Source organism: Cynocephalus volans, chromosome 6 (genome assembly GCF_027409185.1).
Source record: "Cynocephalus volans isolate mCynVol1 chromosome 6, mCynVol1.pri, whole genome shotgun sequence".
NCBI classification, from domain to species: domain Eukaryota; kingdom Metazoa; phylum Chordata; class Mammalia; order Dermoptera; family Cynocephalidae; genus Cynocephalus; species Cynocephalus volans.
In genome coordinates, this window is record NC_084465.1 from 86907657 (window position 1) to 86923391 (window position 15735).

Sequence of the window (15735 nt, forward strand, 5' to 3'; positions counted from 1 at the left end):
TGGCCTGGTGGTGCAGGCGGGGAGCCGCGTGGGCATCCACCCCCCGAACAGAGCTGTGCCAGGGATCACTCACAGTGCTGTGCCAGGTCGGGCGCTCGCTCTGTCTCTGGTTTGTTGCCTTCCGTGTTCTCGGCGCTGCCGCCTCGGGCTGTTCAGTCGCGGCGCCGCTCGGGCACTCCCAGGAATCTTCTTTAATGCCGGCCTGAAACCTCGAATCCTGAATAGGGCAGCTGGCCGCCTTCAGTGCGGCCCCAGCCTCCGGGATCCTGGCTGCATCCACAGCAGCCCTGGCGCCGTGTTCCCTGTTTCAAGACTCACTTTTGCAGCTAAGAATCAGTTCTTTTCCTGCTCCACACTTCAAAGCTGTTGCCTGTAAATGAGGCAGCCTCTCCTGCCGGGGGCAAAGTGGCGTTGAGCCCCCACGACCGGCCAGCAGCAGCAGTCCTCCCTTAAGAGATGGCCAGAGGAAGGTCCACAAGTTTCCCGGCTGCCTGAGGCCCAGTGGCCACCTTTTCCACCTCAGCTACTCCGTGCCAGCCGCCGCAGCCGCCGCCATCTTGAAACATCCATTTTCTTGTGATTTCTGACCCCCTTCCTTGTTCTTTTTGAGGCACTCATCATAACTTGTGAGTACTTTGTGTATTAGTACATGCCTGTTGCTTCTTACAAAAATACATGAAACTGGGTGATCTATAAAGAAAACAAAATTCATTGCTTACAATTTCTGAGGCTGGGAAGTCCAAAGTCCTTCTGGTGGTGGCAACAGTGACCCAGTGAGACCTCACATTGCAAGATGATGGAAGCAGAGAAAGCAGAGAGAGAGAAAGACAGACTCTTCTCTTCTTTTTAAAGCTCTCAGAACCATGCCCCTGGCCACCATTTTTAATCCATTCACTACCGCACAGTCCTAAAATCCAATCACCTCTTAAGGCTCCACCTTTCAATTACCATAATAGGATTTCCACCCTCTCGACAGTCACAGTGGGAACCAAGTTTCTAATACATAACTCTTGGGGGACCCAATTCAAGCTTCAGGGAGTTTTGGAGGAACATGATTCAATCCACTACACTTTATTTGCTTCTTTTACTTTTTGGACCATCATACACACTTGAATACAAATCCTGCGGAGGTGGATACCATGACTGGTTTGTCCACTGTTCTACCTGGCTAATGACTAGCATATAATAGATGCTCAATAATAATTTCATGAATAGAGAATATAGTTCTTTGGTCCAATGAAGAGGTACTATAATATTTCTGGAGGTGGGAGGATTTATGACTCTATTTTATATACACAGTCTTGATGTTTTCTGGTACACATGGTATTGCTTAGCAGTGATATTAATTTGATATTTAAAAAACCCCACTTCTGAGTCAGTGAAGATACTCCATAATTCTGTGGTACATTTGTATAAGGTCAATTTTAAAGGTAAAGATGTTTAAATTTACATGTTGGCCTGGGCCCACTTTACTGAGTACATACATGTCAGAGGACTTGGCTTCTACACGTGCCCTCAACCACTATCATTGAAGATGTTTCTTACAGTAGTCTGCCCTTATCCATGGTTTCATTTATTGCGGTTTCAGTTACTTGCAGTCAACCATGGTCTGAAAATATCAAATGGAAAATTCCAGAAGTAAACAATTCATAAGTTTAAAATTATGAGCCATTCTGAGTAGCATGATGCAATCTTGCACTGTCCCACATTGTCCTGCTCTGTCCCGCCTAGGATGTTAATAAGCTCCTTGAGCAGTATGTTCTATGCTATATACACTACCGCCCATTAGTCATCGATGTCGTCTACTCCTGACATCTGATCATGACCATTGTCATGGCTCAGTGATCCAGGATCACTTAAAGCTGATGATCTTCCTTGTGACACATTGTCAGAAGGTCAATTGTAGCCTAACGCTACATTACATGCCTATGTCATTCACCTCACTTCATCTCATCACATAGGCAGTTTATCATCTCATATCATCACTATCAGAAAGGTGAGTACAGTACAATAAGATATATTGAAAGTGAGAGACAGAGAGAGGAAGACACAGAGACAGAGACCATAGTCACATAAATTTTATTACAGAATATTGTTATAGTTGTTCTATTTGACTATTATTGTTAATCTCTTACTGTGCCTAATTTATAAGTTAAACGTTAGTTATCATAGGTATGTATATATAGGAAAAGGCATAGCTTATATAGAGTTCGGTACTATCCAAACTGGGGGGTACTGGAGTGTATCCCCCATGAATAAGGGTGCACTACTGTACATGCTGTTTTATATCTGGCATTTAATATATGTGTGAGCACTTGAGCTTGCACTGTTGTTTAGTCTGTAAAAGGGAAAATGAAACATAAATACATTGACTTTGACCTTGAGATCATCAATTAAGCCCAAACAGGTTTATAAAAGAAGCTTTTAGTTTCTTAAATATATTAAGATTGCTTAGGGCACTAAGAGAGCAGAGGCCCAGACCAATTACATCTCATTTTATGAGCCCTGGTGGGGGTATATATTTGATCTTGTTGTTTGTCCTTGCTGAGTCCTTCTTTTTTCATAAATTAAGACCAATCAGTCATAGGAACATGAAATTCCATTTATATTCTCAAATGACTAATGGCTTGGCTTTTGGTCCTTTAGTTCAAGTTCTGACGAATCAGCATAGTAGCTATGTGTAATTAGCAAATGGACCCTGTCAGGTCTGGCCACATGCATGTCCACAGGCGCTGAACCTGAGCACCAGCTCCACTTTATTTTTTAAAGGAGTAGTAATAAGTGTGGCCATCACTGGTGGGGAGACTGAAAGGCCTCCTCTACTCTCCTCAGAGCCACCTCCAAACCAGCAGTGTAAGAGTCTCTGATTCAGAGCCACTGCTGTGGGACTTGCTAGCCTGAAGTTTGTAGGACATGCTTTTCCAGAGGAGGAAAAATGTCTCCAGTGAGTGCTCTGTCTGGTGTCTGAAATGTGCATCCTTCTTTCCAATAACCCCTCATTCCAATGTCCACATTTGCATAATGGGTTTCTTAATATAATTGTATAGATTAGTTCCAAACTTGGAATATTCCAGATATACACTTGGGTAAGAGTAGAAAAACAGGAAATATGTGGCAAGATGGAAAGAGATGGAAAGACAAGTGGGGTGAAGGGCCATATAAGGCTAACATTAGAAAATAACCTTCTAGGAGCAACTGCACGCTTCTTTGTTGCTGAGTATTCAAGGCAGTAGACTTTGCTTTTTTTTTTGGTTGGCACACTCAGTAATAACAGCCTTCTATACTGTTACAGTTTAAGAGCCTCCAATTCCAGCTCTATTTCTTCTGCTTTCCCTCAGCAGGAAACTTCCTTTAGGATGGGAACACAAAGCCCTTGGCTTACAGGGCTGAAAACTGACTAAACAGAGCCAGCCAGTGACAGGTGGTGAGAGAAGAGATTTAAAACATTCCCTCCTGGGTTTTAAAACCCAGCACCTATAACCCTCTTAGATTCACCTTGGGATCATAACTCTAGATATGCTTTTACACTTGTTTGTGAGACAGGCCCAGTTAAGTTACATTCATTGAACACCTTCTAGGCATAAAGCAATTTGTGGGAGAAGGAGATGAGACAAGGAACCAATACCAGAAATGATCAATACTGTTGAGCAAGACCAACATTTAAGCCTGTTGGCAATGGACTGCCAGTGAGGGTTTTCCAGCAGGAGAGCTCATGATGAGATCTGCATTCCAGAAAGGCCATTCTGGAACAGAAGTGAGCTCAGAAGTGTGAAGATTATGTTGGAGGCAAGAACTGCTGATCATTTTGGATTAATGCAGCAGCAGAAGGAGTGGATGGGTAGAGCAGCCTGGTAAGACATTTGCAGATAGGCTCAACAGATTTAGTTATTCACTGAAAGTGAAGTAAGAGAGGGAAAGCTGCGTGAGTTTTCTAGCCATGGTGCCATACTCCAAGACGATGATTAGAGAGGATAGAGCCAGATGAGGGTTTGGGGGGCTGGTTTTGATGTGACAATAGGACATCTAGCAATGCCCAGTGAGCAGACTGAAATGATGATCTAGAGCACAGCTGAAAGTTGGGGGTAAGAGAGAACGATTTAGGAGTCATCAGGTTAAAGGTGGACCAGTGAAATAGCCAAGTTCAAAACTGTTGTCATTAGAGTGTCTTCCTAAGGCAGTGGCCGTGCTCATAAATCTTTTCAATCCTGCCAGCTGCTACTTCTCTTCACAGAGATCCTGAAAAAGAGGAAACAGAAAAAACAAGCCAAAACAATCAACAGCAAAAAGTGGGGTGTGGCTATTCATCTCTACACGATGACAACAGAATTAATGATTTAGACTGCATAGCCCCGGCTGGACATCGTTTGTGAGGTACACATTATACTGGAATCTGCTCTACATCAAGGCCACATCTGTGTAAAAATCATCTTGTGAAAATACTGCTGCTTTGGCCAAGGTCTTTCATTCTTCCTGGTAGCCAGTCCTTTGGGAGCTCAGCTGGTGAGAGCTACTTCCCTCCTTCTGCTTTGTGGCTGTATTGTCCCTCTTACGCATGCAGACATTGCTAAGACTCAGTGCTAATGTACTCATGGGGTGTTGGCTTTGGTTGTTAATGATTTTACATGCACCAACTTTCCGGAGATGAGAATGACATCACATTTTTAAGCAACCTACAAAGCTGGACCACAGCTGAAAGTGAAAAACCTCTCCTCATGTCTCATTCTTGGAATTGAAGTACACTCAGTGTGTTTTCAAAACAAAAGAAAAAACTGCTTTGGGGTCTATTAAGAGTTTGAGGTCAGCAAACTTGCTTCCTGGGATTTATATATTGTGAGGTTATCTTAAAGTAAACATAACACAGGCATTCTATGGGTCTGACAATGCACAGTGCCTGGACACTTGCCATGCAAAGACACCTTATACTGTGGCTCCTTTGAGAAAGGCTGTAGATGAGTGTATAGCATTATGGACTATGCATCCATCAAGATCACAAGCGTCGTTTGGGACTTAAATTGCTGCCCCAGTGGTTCATTGATGTCATGTAGGATATCATCTAAAATTTATGAAGTAGTCCTCCAGCAGTACCAAATGAGACATTTAGGAAGGCCTCCCAAATGACATTACTATACAAAACAGCATCTCTATGGATTGTAGAAGTTCAAGAGGCACTTCTATTACAAGGGCTGTCCACTCTGTGTGGGTGCAGTCAGGTAATGCGGGAAATGATGCTGCAGATCAGGCTCCATGCAGCACTCGGTAGGTTACTGAGCTGTCTCCTAAGGCTCTGGGTGAAGCTGATTTAGTTCCAGGGAAGGGAGATTGAGGAGCAAATTCCAGGGCTGCCTCAAAGACAGCCTTTTCAAGATCACAAACAGCAGAGCACTTGTGTGACTGCCAGCAACTGGAAGCCGGGGAGCTCTCTTAAAACAGGAGGCTTGGATCAATCTTTATAAGACAGAGACTGTCGGATTTTAAAAGGACACCAGAGATCACCTTGTCCTAACCTTTTCATTAACCAGAGAGATGAAGCGACTTGCCTGGCATAGTCTAGACAGTGGCAGACCTGGGACTGGAAATGCAGGTGGCTCTGTGGTAAGCCTGAGGCTGTTCTGCTCTTCTAAACGCAATTATGGCCAGAGAGTACAAGGGAACGAGCATAGTGTTAAAATCGGGAAGCTTGTGTTTAGGTTCTAACAAAGTTCACTCCTAGATAGACCTTTGGTATGAGGATGGACCCTGTTTGACTTTCTGAATTGATACCTCTTAGATTCACCAATGGGGCTATGGAGCTTATTTCAGGGGTGCCATTTGCTGAATCTCCCTCAAATCACTTCTTATCCTTGACATTATAACAAAGTGTTACAAATAGCACTAAATTGTGATGGCCACACTGTTTGTTGCCAAGGACCAGAGTACAATCGTCAGAACGGCTTTCTGGAGGGTGGCGTTTGGGGAGGGATGAGTGACAGGGTCTGCTTGGAGTACATCGGGGCAGACTGAATCTCCTGGTCAGTGCGTGCCTCCCCCCACCCCTGGAGATCACAACCACCAAATGATTGTGCTCCTTCAGTCATGACACAATTTTTTAGTAAATAACCCTAGGAAATGCCCAGAAAGATGCAGGAAAGAAAAACAAATGTTTTCATCTTTTACACTGAGTTTATTTAGAATAGTTGGAGAGAGTATATAATTATAGAAATCAGTATTTTAACACACTGAAATTTGGTTTACTTCAGGGTCCTTTGAGAACCCTCCAGAATACCTTTGAAAAATGTATCAGTGATTTCGTGTTTCCTGTGATTCCAAGTGATCTGCTTTTACTCTCCAGGCTGGCCTCCTGTTCACTGCCTTTTGTCGCAGCACTGAATGTTTGCTTCTAAATGATACCTTTCCCCCTCACCTTACCCAGCTGATCATTGCTATGCTTGTGTGAAAGCACCTGTGGCAGTTCAAATGTACTGCTTACTACCCTATTTGTGAAAACCCATAAATTATCTTCGTGGGAGCAGAATTCTTTAAAAGCCTGTAGTTTTGTGCTCCATTTGTCACACAACAGCTGTCCAGATTTGTGCTGCTTACAATGGGGGTGCTAATGGTTGTGAGTCACTTATACATTCTGCAGTGTGAGCGAGGTTGTCAGCACACAAGGACCTTGTGCTGAATTGTACCTGGACTTTTATGAACATATGTTATTAGAACCCATAAGTAGTTCTACCCATCTTCTAAAAGTCATGTTTTCATTCTGGTCTAGTGTTAACAAGCTTTAACTGCCTTACTTTTTGCTTTAGATTTTAAGATGCCTTATGGTAATATTTATTTCAGATTTACTTAGAATTTATAGCAGCAAAGAAGGAAGACAACTAGCCATCATTAACTGTCTGACATTTGCTGCACCTCAGTTGGTAAATGCAGTGTACGCTTTCAATCACCCTCCTTTCTTTGCCCTTGACAGACATTGCTAATCAATCATGATAATGTTTCACTAAACTTGTATAAGATCTCATGACCCTCAGCCTAGCACTCCAGGAAAGAAATGTGTTTTGATCCAGAATCCACATAAAGCCCCACTGAAACACATTAGATGCAGACAGCCCTCACTTTTTTTTTTTTTTTTTCTGATCGGTAAGGGGATCGCAACCCTTGGCACGGTGTTGTCCACACCACGCTCAGCCAGTGAGCGCACCAGCCATCCCTATATAGGATCCGAACCCGCAGCCTCAGTGCTACCAGTGCCACACTCTCCCAAGTGAGCCACAGGGCCGGCCCCAGCCCTCACTTTTGAGGAGATTTTGTTCCAAAAGTTCAGATGAAATAGTAATGATAATAATCAATATCTGTACAATGCTTGGTATCTGTTTCCCTTAGGACTTTGGGAACCAGCAAATGCAGAAGAAACCAAACACAGCAGAGTCTCTTGTTCCTTAGCTTATCTATTCATTCATTCCACAAATATTTGCTGAGTGCTTAGCACTGTAACAGACAGTAGAGAGACAGTGGTGAACTGAATAGACATGATCCACACTCTCATGGAATTCGTGGGCTAGTGGGACAGGCTGGCATTAAACAAATAAACCCAAATAAATATATAGTTACAAACTGTAATATATTCTAAGAAGAAAAAGAGAGGAGACCTCTGATAGAAAATAACAGAGAAAGGGCCGAGCCCGTGGCGCACTCGGGAGAGTGCGGCACTGGGAGCGCGGCAACGCTCCCGCCGCGGGTTCGGATCCTATATAGGAATGGCCAGTGTACTCACTGGCTGAGTGCCAGTCACGAAAAAGACAAAAAAAAAATAAAAAATAAAAAAAATAAAATAACAGAGAAACTTAAGCTTCATTGAATGATTGGTGAATGTATCTCTGAGGCTAAGGTATTTAAGCTGATAAGCAAAGGACCAGTGGGAATTAATTAGAAAGGAGAAAAGTTGGGGACCAGCATTTAAGAAGAGAGAACAGCATGTAGGAAGACACTGAGGTGGCAAAGAGTTTGACTTGGTTAAGAAAGTCTTCCTAGTTTTCTCTAGGAATCTTGTCCTCATTTTGATAGTTTTTGGAAAAGGAGAAAGAGATAAATCTACTTGGTGTTATTTTTACAGATGTTGGTAAATAACAACAAAGGTGGCTATGTTTAGAAAACACATATGACTTTATAAAACATAATACTCATAGCCTGCAGGGTTATTCCATAAAATGGTAATGAAGTTTGGATGTATTGTCCTCCCAGAACTCATGGAAATCTGATCCTCAGTGTGGCAGTGCTGGGAACTGATTGAGTCATGGGGGCAGATCCCTCATGAATGGATTAATGCTCTCCCTAGGTGGGGGGATTAATGAGTGAGTTCTTGCTCTATTAGTTCCCATGAGAGCTGGTTGTTTAAAAGATCCTGGCATCTCCCCTCTCTCTCTTGCTTCCTCTTGCCATGTGATCTGTTTGTACCCACCAGCTGCCTACCACTTTCCACCATGAGTAGAAGCAGCCTGAGGCCCATGCCAGATGCAGCTGTCCCAGAATTGTAAGCCAAATAAACCTCTGTTATTTGTAAATTACCCAGTCTCAGGTATTCTACAACAGAAAATGGATTAGTACAAATGGTTTCTCAGTAATATGGTCACTTAATACCAAAGTACAGAAGACATCTTGAGCCAGACTACATTCTTTCCCCTCCCCCCACTGCCTATGACATAAGAGGAAATATGTGTTTGCTCTCTGCTCCCTGTTTCTGACACAAGCTCCTAAAACACTTGAAATTTTCTGAGTAATGGAGGTTATAGGAGCATGTTACACAAAGCTCCCAAATTTCTGGGAATTTCCTAGGTGATAGGAGAATCTTTGTTGTAATGAGGTGACTTGATGGGCTTCTGGACAGTTTCAGGATGGGGCTAGTCACAGAAAGACCAAACCATGATTAGAAGCTTTAAACTCTCAGCCCCACACCTTATGAACCAGGGAAGGGAGAGGATCTGGAGACTGAGTTAATAATTAATCATGCTTATGTGAAGAAGCCTGTACAAAAATCCTTAAACTATGGGATTTGGAGAGTTACCAGGTTGGTGAACACATCCATGTGTTGGGAGAGTGGTACACCCCAACTCCACAGGGATAGAAGCTCCTGTGGTTGGGACTCTTCTAGACCTTGCCCTAAGTATCTCCTCATCTGGCTGTTCAATTTTTCCTTTATAATATGCTTTATAATAAACTGGTAAGCATAAGTAAAATGTTTCCCTGAGTTCTGTAAGTTATTATTGCAAATTGTCAAACCTGAGGAGGGGATTGGGGGAACCTCTGATTTATAGCCAATTTGGATGAAGTGTGAGTACCCTGGGCACCCAATATTTGTGACTGGCATCTGAAGTGGGCAACAGTCTTATGAGACTGAGCCCTTAATCTGTGGGGTCTGTGCTAACTCTGGGTAGTTAGTTAGTGTCAGAACAAATCAAATTTTAGTACACCCAGTTGATGTCTTCAGAGAATTGGAGAGTTCCTTGGTGTGGAAAACTTACACATTTGGTGTCAGAGGTGTGAGAAGGGAAATAGTTTTTCCTTTACAGGGCACAACCCACAAAATTTGACCCTGTACAGTAGTTTCAACAAAGCCATAGAGAAAAAGTATGTGACCTTGACTGTCCACAGCCTCAGTTCTACCTAGTGTACCAAACTGATTAAGCAAACCAACCTTCTCTAGCTCTCCAGCTTAAAGTTCAAGAGGGCAGATGGCACCCAGAGGAATATAGAGGAAAACTAGCCAATTGATGACACTGGGGAGGGGAGTGATAATAACAGGCCTGCTCTTGAGCAAATATGAGTTTTAAAAATGCAATCATAGAATATATGCTAGACACTTGCAAAATGGTCATTAGTGGCATGATTTTGAAGATGACACAAGCTAGAAGACAGAAGAAAATAACTGGGAGCAACCATGATGCTTCCCATAAGCAGTGAAATAGGGCAATTAGACAAGAGATAAATTAAATAAATAGTAATTTATTCAAGTGATTAGATAAGAGATAAAAGATAATGGACAAAACCAGAGATATAGATACAAAGGGAGCCTGTAGGGCTAAGAAAATAATGTAAGGAAGCAGTGCCATTTATAGAATTTTAAATGGCAATGGAAGGAATAAAAAGCAAAATCGACCTTATAGGAAACTAAATCATGATACAATACAATCATAAACCATCTAAGTTTATGTCCAGGGATATATTTATTATGCTGGATGTTGCCAGTTAAGGAATGGTGATTGAGATAGTACTAGGTCTGTGGAGGTAGGAATAAATGAGAGACAACCTTCTCTAATGATGGAAACATCCAGAGCCTCAGAGACAGATGTTCAGAAAGTGAAGGACTGTCTCATCTATGTGTATTAGCAAGCACCACACAGTGAATGCCATGTAAATAACCATGTAGGTAATGTGGTTTTAGTTGAAATTCTTATCTAGATAATCCATATGCAGTTGTAGGAAATAATACAGAGAAACCTTGTGCACCCTTTACCCAGTTTCTCGCAATAGTAACATCTTATAAAACGATAGTACAATATCAAAACCAGGATATTAACATCAAAACAATCCACTGGTCTTATTCAGACTGCCTAAATTTTATCTGTGATATTGTAGATTTAAAGGCACTGGAATCAACACAGGAAAACGAGGTCCACTTACTTTGGCTGGTTCCAAATTTAACTGTTTCCACTAAATTGATCAGCAAACATCCTGTCAATATGTCAGTTCATGATGGTGAAAGTGCTCAGGATATTGCTGGCTTGGAAAAGGCACTTCACCAATGTCAGCTGAATCTCAATCTCAAATTCTCCCTTGGGCCGGCATGATAAATGTGCTTAACAGACAGTGGTCAACAAGGGTGACCAGGTGTCAAAACTGGACATATTTTCCAAAACACTGTGAAATCAGTGTTCTATTTAAAACATGGCTGGGACAAAAACAGAGAGTGGCATAATTTTTTCTTTTCTCAGAGAAGTAACTAGCATTTTTTCGTGGCCCAGTGCAGCATGTAAACACTAATCTAAGAATATAATTACTCTCACCTTTGGATAGCATTAAATTATTGTAATCAAAAGTCACAACAAGAACAGAGTGGTCAGCTGCCTAGTTACGTCATATAAATATGGTAAGAGGCAACTTGAGACACAATGTGCAGGTATCAGGAGACAAGCTCTTTACACTACTCTGTTACGGTCAGCTGAGAAGATAGACGGAAATTTAATGTTTGCAAGTGGCCTTTATTCAGATACCCAATATGACTTGTTCTGAACATTGAAAGGAAAGGAACATTGAAAATAAATTTCCAACATAGGCAATCACAAATATGCTGGGGAACTCATGATTCTGGATGGTGGGGGTGGGGGGTATTATTAGTAATCAAGCCCTTGGTTCATGCTCTCATAAGTTGATTCATGCATTTCAAGGTGCATCTCTGTTTGGTTCGAGGTGTCCTCTTGAATATTGTGCCTATTAAGTATGTGCTCTTTTTCACAATTTGGATCTGTGGTTGTTCAAAAACCTGACCAAATTAAGCAGAAAACATTTAAAGAATAGTTTCTCTCTATTCTCAACCCTTTAAATTCATGTTTCCCTATAATAATCATAAAAACCTAACTTCTGCATCTACCTTCCCGTTTCACCTTCACTCATCAGTCAAAAGATTCTAACTGTTGTTTGTATTATAAAAGAGTAGACACTTTTCACTTTTTAGGCCTAAAATTATGTTATAATACTGCATGAACTTCTGGACTCAGTTTCAAAGATTATGACTTCGGTTCTCAACTATTGGGTTTCATTGCAGCCCATGTAGACAGGAGCACTCCAGTGAAAACTTAAGTAAGATGCTTCTACTTTCCTTGTTTGGTTGAGCTAATAGGTAATATTTCAACTCACATAATCTCAGTGTTTTTCCCAGGAGTTGCTCTCTGATCAATGGGCAGCACGCTGACAACAAAGTTTAATATAAAATCTCACCATGGCCATTATTCTGATGTCAAAGAAAACATGACAAAAACACAACCTACCACTGTTGTTTACCATCTCCATAAATATTCTCTTTCCAAGTGGCACTAAAACAAAGCAAAAACTGCACTGTCAGCCCCAGTACTACATATTTTGTGTGAGTAGACTTGTAGAGGATTAGAGCTGGAAATGGCCTTAGAAATCGTTTGGTTGAGTTTTCTCATTTGACTGGTGAGAAAACCAAGGCAAAAATAAAATTAGAAGCCATATTTTCCTGATTGTCAATCCAACAATATTTCCAATATGTCAAGGACTTCCATGTATATGTTTGATGCTTCATTTTGTTCATTAATAAACAGCCAAGATTTAAATAGATGTGTAAATTTACAAAAGATGTCCATAAATGTGCTTTCACAACAACTCTATGAGTTAGATATGATCATTATACTCATTTTAAAGAGGTGAAAATGAAGCTTAGTGGTTTACGTGACTTGTTGAAATAGAATTAGTGCCATTCAGTGGTTTGAAATCCAATACTGCTACTTGCTAACTGTGATTCTGGGCAAGTTCTTCAACCTCTCTAAACCCTCAGTTACTCATTTGAGGAAGTGGGACATTAATGTCTACTGCAGGGTGTTGTTACAAGTATAAACGAGGTGACAAATTTAAAGACCTAGCATAGTGCCAGCAGCATAGTACAGCTCAACAAATGGGACTTATTCCTGGTGTGTCTGTTGGGGGGGAGTGGAAGAGGAGGGGGTGGTTCCCAAGAGGCAGTGCTTCTGGAGATTATAGGCTACAATTGTGCTTTGGGGCAAATTTTTTTTTGAGGCTGTGAATTCTTAGTAATGGAAAATTCTTAATGGTAAAAGCTCCAAGGGCAATTATTATAAAAATGTGAATAGAATTTGTAAGCATTAAATTAGCAGAAGAAAATTTGATCAATCTATTAAAAAGCAGGAAAGTAAAGTTAAGGAGAAATATGAATAAAGTATAGTAAAGAAAGCATAGTGAATGAGAATCATGAAGTGAGATGGCAGAAATAAGTCATAATAGGATGGTAGTTAAAATAAGACCAGATGGGTTGCACTCACTGTGGTAGGCTGAAAAGTGCCTCCCTTCCCAATGATATCTACATTCTAACCCATGGATCCTGTGAATGTTATTTCACATGACAAAAGACAAAAACCAAAAACAAAGACTTTGCAGACGTGATTAAATTAAGGATCTTGAGATGGGGATATTATCTTCGACATCTGGGTGGGTCCTAAATGTAATCATAACTGTCCTTACGAAAGGGGTAGAAAGAGATTTAGTAAGGTGAAAGAGAGAAGGCAATGTGACCACAAAGGTAGAGATTGGAGTGATATGACCACAAGCCAAGAAATGCTAGCAGCCACCAGAAGCTGGAAGAGGCAAGGAACAGATTCTCCCCTAGAGCCTTTGGACAGAGTGGGGCCCTGCTCACACCTTGATTTTGAAATCAGTAAAACTGATTTTAGACTTCTGCCCTCCAGAACTGAGAGAATACATTTCTGTGGGTTTAATCCACCAAACTTGTAGTAATTTGTTATAGCAACTGCAGAAACTAATACATTACCAATTAGAAGAAAGAATCTCCCAGATATAGAAGATGCAATAGTATGTTTTCCATGTGAGACACAGCAGTGATATGCAAGATCTGAATGATATAAATAATAAACCTAAGATTATATGTATATATAATATATATTTGAATGTGACACCCAGAAAACAGAGAATATGTATACTTTTTGAATTCACAAAAAACATTTTCAAATATTGAACATGTACTAGGTCACAGAGAATCATAAATCCAAAGAATCAATACTATGCAGCTTATGTGGATCATAACACAAGAAGAATAGAAACCAGTAAAAAAATCTGACTAAAAATATTGCCTGTAACTGGCAACTGTGTAACACACTACCAAATAACCCTTTGTTTCAAAAGGAATTATAAGAAAAATTATAGAATAGTTAGAACTGAGCAACAATCAAAATTCTACATTTCTTATTTATTTATTTACTTACTTATTTTTAAATTTTAACTTCTCAATATACATTGTAGCTGATTTTTGTGTCCCTTTACCCATTCCTCTTTCTTCCCTCCCTCTCTCACCTCCCCCCACTACATCATATCTATTCACTTATCTTAACAAGTTCAAGGAATTATTGTGATTGTTGTGTCTTCTTCCTCTCCTACCCTTTATTTGTTTGTATATTTATTTATTTATTTATAGCTCACACAAATAAGTGAAAACATGTGGTGTTTCTCTTTCTTTGCCTGACTAGTTTCACTCAATATAATTTTCTCTAAGTCCATCAATGTTGTTGCGAATGGCAGTATTTCATTCTTTTTTATAGCAGAGTAGTATTCCATTGTGTAGATATACCACAGTTTCCTCACCACTCATCTGATGATGGACATTTGGGCTGGTACCAACTCTTGGCTATTGTAAATAGTGCTGCAATAAACATGGGAGTACAGGTATCCCTTTGGCATGATGATTTCCATTCCTCTGGGTATATTCCCAACAGTGGAACAGCTGGGTCATATGGTAGATCAATCTTTAATTGTTTAAGGAACCTCCATACTATTTTCCATAAAGCCTGCACCATTTTGTAGTCCTACCAACAGTGTAAGAGAGTTCCTTTTTCTCTGCAACCTCTCCAGCATTTGTCATTCTCAGTCTTTTGGATATTAGCCATCCTAACTGGAGTGAGATGGTATCTCAAAGTGGTTTTGATTTGCATTTCCCAAATGCTGAGTGATGTTGAACATTTTTTCATATGTCTGTTGGCCATTCGTATATTTTCCTTTGAGAAATGCCTATTCAGCTCCTTTGCCCCTTTTTAAAATTGGGTTATTTGGTCTTTTGCTGTAAAGTTGTTTGAGTTCCCTGATCTTCTGGATATTAATCCTCTGTTAGATGTATATTTTGCAAATATTTTCTACCACTCTGTTGGTTTTCTTTTAACTCTGTTAATTGTTTCTTTTGCTGTGCAGAAGCTTTTTAGTTTGATATAATCCCATTTGTTTATTTCTCTTTTGATTGCCTGTGCTTTGGGGGTCATATTCATGAAGTCTGTATCCACTCCTACTTCCTGGAGTGTTTCCCCTATGTTTTCTTTAAGGAGTTTTATTGTTTCAGGATGTGTATTTAATCCTTTAATCCATTTTGAGTTGATTTTGGTATAAGGTGAGAGGTACGGGTCTAGTTTCATTCTCCTACATATGAATATCCTATTTTCCCAGCACCATTTGCTGAAGAGGTGGTCTCTTCTCCAGTGTGTAGACTTGGTGCCTTTGTCAAAGATCAGATGGCTGTAGGTGTATGGGTTGATTTCTGGATTCTCTATTCTATTCCATTGATCTGTGTGTCTCGTTTTATGTCAGTACCATGCTGTTCTGGTTATTATAGCTTTGTAGTATACTTTACAGTCAGGTATTGTTATGCCTCCAGCTTTATTTTTTTTGCTCAGGATTGCTTTCACATTGTGTGGTCTTTTCTTATTCCATATAAATGTCTGTATAGTCTTTTACCTTTCTGAGAAAAATGTCATTGGAATTTTGATGAGGATTGCATCACATCTGTAGATCACTTTGGGTAATATGGACATTTTCACAATGTTAATTCTTCTGATCCAAGAGCATGGGATATCTTTCCATCTTCTTGTATCCTCTCTAATTTCTCTCAACAGTGGTTTGTAGTTCTCATTGCAGAGATTTTTCACATCCTTGGCTAACTTTATT